Genomic DNA, 3678 nt, shown 5'->3' with positions numbered 1-3678 from the left:
GCTTTCCAAAGAAACAGGAACATCAATTACTGAAGAAACATCAGCCCACAAAAATGAGAATAAGAGCAGATCAAGAAGTCTGGCAACTAAGAAAGCCACAGTGTCTTCTTCCCTTCAAAACACTGCACTAGCTCCCCAGGAATGGTTCTTAACCAGGCTGAAATGGCAGAAATGACAGAAATAGAATTCAGAATAGGGATAGGAATGGAGATCCTTGAAATTCAGGATAAAGTCAAAACCCAATCCAAGGCTTCTAAAGAATACAATAAAATGGTAAAAGAGATGAAAGGCAATATGGCTACTTTTAGAAATAATCAAAGTGATATGATAAAACTTAAAAACTAACTTCAAAAATTTCACAATGCAATCACAGTATTAACAGCAGAATTGACCAAGATGAGGAAAGAACCTCAGGGCTCAAAGTCTGGCTCTCTGAAAACAAAATAAAGAAAAAACAATAAAGAAGTATAAACAAGGCTCCATGAAATACGGGATTACCTAAAGAGACCAAAACTATGACCTATTGGTATCCCTGAAAGAAAGAAAAAGCTTGCACTTCCCCTTTGCCCATTGGATTCTGCTCAAGAATATTCACATTTGGTCGAAATTAGTACAAAGTTCAGCCAGAAGCTTCTTTCACCCTATGGCCCTTCCTTAATTTCAGTGGCTGTACCCCCAAGGAATCCTGTGAGATAAAGACAAGGATGAATTCCACAAGCTCAAGCTGGAAACCAGGAGTGCCTACAGGGCTCTTTCCACTGCTTCTTCTACTTTTATATTTTGCTAAGCTTCCTAAATCCGTTTCAGCTCTAGGTAAGGTAAAATCTTTCTTCCACGATTTATCACTTCTTTGGTTAAGTTAATTTCTAGGTATTTTATTTGTGGCTATTTTAAATAAGATTGCCTTTTCGATTTCTTTTTTCAGATTGTTCACTGCTGGCATATAGAAATGCTACTGATTTTGTATGTTGATTTTGTATCCTTCAATTTTGTTTACTAGTTCTAATAGATTTGGTGGACTCTTTACACTTTTCCAAATATAAGATTATATCAACTGCAAACAAACATACTTTGTCTTCTTCCTTTCCAATATAAATGCCCTTTACTTCTTTTCTTGCCTGCTCTAGCTAGGACTTCCAGTACCATGTTGAATAGCAATGATGAAAGTGAGCATCATTGTCATGTTCTAGTTCTTAGAAAAAAATAGCTGTCAGGTTTTCCCTACTCAGTATGATACTAGCTGTGTGTCTGTGACATATGTCTTTTATTGTGTTGAGGTATGTTCTCTCTGTACCCAGTTTTCAGGTTTTTTTTTTTTTAATCATAAAGGGATGTTCAATTTTATCAAATTTTTTCAGCATCAATTGAAATTTCATTCTGTTGACATGATATATCACAGTGATTGATTTGCATATGGTAAGCCATCCTTATATCCCTTGGATAAATCCAACATGGTTATGATGAATAATCTTTTAATATGTCATTAAATTTGGTTTGCTAGTATGTAATTGAGAATCTTTGTGTCAATGTTCATCAAGAATACTAGCCTGTGGTTTTCTTTTTTTGATGTGTCTTTGTCTGGTTTTGGTATCAGGGTAATACTGTCCTTGTACTGTGAATTTGGAAGTATTCATCCCCTATTTTCAGAATAGTTTGAATAGGATTGGTATTAGTTCTTTAAATGTCAAATTTCAGCAGCGAAGCTATCAGGTCCGGGACTTTTCTTTGCTGAGAGACACTGATTATGGCTTTGATCTCATTACTTGTTGTTGCTCTGATCATGTTTTGGATTTCTTCTAGGTTCAACCTTGGTAGGTTGTATTATCTAAAATTTATCCACTTCTAGGTTTTCCAATTTATTGGCATACATTTGCTCATAGTAGCCTCTAATGATCCTTTGAATTTCTGCAGCATCAGTTGTGATGTCTCCTTTTCATTTCTCATATTATTCATTTGGGTTTTCTCTCCTGTTTTAGGGTAAAGGTTTGAGAATTTTTTTGTTTTCAAAAGACAAACTTTTCATTTTGTTGATCTTTTGTATTGTTTTATTTGCTTCCATTTTATTTATTTCTGTTCTGATCTTTATTATTTCCTTTCTTCTACCAATTTTGAATTTGCTCTGCTCTTGCTTTTCTAGTTCTTTAAGATGGATCGTTTGATAGCTTATTTGAAGTTTTCTAATTTTCTGATGTAGGCACTTATAGCTACAATCTTCCCTCTTAATACTGCATATGTGGTTTCCCATAGGTTTTGTTATGTTGTATTTGCATTATCATTTGTTTCAGTAATTTTGATTTCCTTTTAAATTTCTTTATTGATCCACTGGTCATTCAGACACACATTTTTTTAATTTCCATGTATTTGCATAGTTTCCAAATTTCTCTAGTTATTGATTTCTAGTTTTGTTTCATCTCTGAAATCAGAGATGATACTTGATATAAAATTTAATTTTAATTTTTTAAGACTTGTTTTTTAGCCTAACATACGATTTATCCTTGAAAATTATCCATGTGCTGAGGAGAAGAATGTGCATCTGCAGCCATTTGATAAAATGTTCTGTAAACATCTATTTGGTCCATTTGATCTATAGTGCAGATTAAGCCTGATGTTTCCTTGTGGATTTTCTGTCTAGATGATTTGTCCAATGATGAAAGAGGAAGTTAAAGTCTCCTATTCTTATTATATTGTAGTCAATCTCTGTATTTAGCTCTAATAATGTTTGCTTTATATATCTTGATTCTCCAGTGTTGAGTGCATATATATTTACAATATCCTTTTGCTGGCTCAACCCCTTTAACATTATATAATGACATTCTTTATCTCTTTTACAGTTTTGTCTTGAAATCTATTTTGTGTGATATATGTGTAGCTACTCCTGCTCTTTTTTGGTTTCCAATGGTATGGAATATCTTTTTTTCATCCTTTATATTCACTCTACGGGTGTCTTTATAGGTGAAGTTTGTTTCTTGTAGGCAACAGATTCTTAGGTCTCTCTGTTTTTTAATCCATGCACCTACTCTTTGCCTTTTGATTGAAGTGCTCAGTCCATTTACATTGAATGTTGTTATTGATAAGTGAGGTCTTACTCCTGCAATTTTGATTTTTTTTTGGTTGTTTTGTGATCCTCTCTTTCCTTTCCTTCCTTCTTGTCTTCTTTTAGAGGATAATTTTCCCTGGTGGTATATTTCAATTTCTTGCTTTTGTGTGTGTGTGCATTGCTGTTAGCATGAGGCTTGCAAATACTATCTTATAACTCAGTATTTTAAACTAATTACAACTTAAAACTGAGTGCATAAAGAAACTAACAAGCAAAAAGACAACCAATATCAACTACACTTTTTAATTTCATTCTTGGACTTCTTAAGTTTTTGTTTTTCCTATTTATATCTTATTGAACTGTTTATGTCTTGAAAAGTTGTGGTGATTATTTTGTATTGCTTTAGTTTTAGTCTTTCTACTCAAGATATCAGTAATTTATACACCAATAATAGTGTTATAATATTCTTGCTTTTGTGTTTACTTGCTATTATCAGAGAGTTCTGTACCTTCAGATGATTTGTTCTTGCTCATTAACATCCTTTTGTTTCAGACTGAAAAACTCCTTTTAGCCGTAGAACTGTAGGACAGTTCTGCTGTTGGTGAAATCCTTTAGCTATTTTTTTTTTTTTTTTTTTGGTT

Source organism: Rhinopithecus bieti, unplaced genomic scaffold (genome assembly GCF_001698545.2).
Source record: "Rhinopithecus bieti isolate Rb0 unplaced genomic scaffold, ASM169854v2 scaffold_28138, whole genome shotgun sequence".
NCBI classification, from domain to species: Eukaryota; Metazoa; Chordata; class Mammalia; order Primates; family Cercopithecidae; genus Rhinopithecus; species Rhinopithecus bieti.
Note: the sequence above shows the minus strand (reverse complement) of the source record.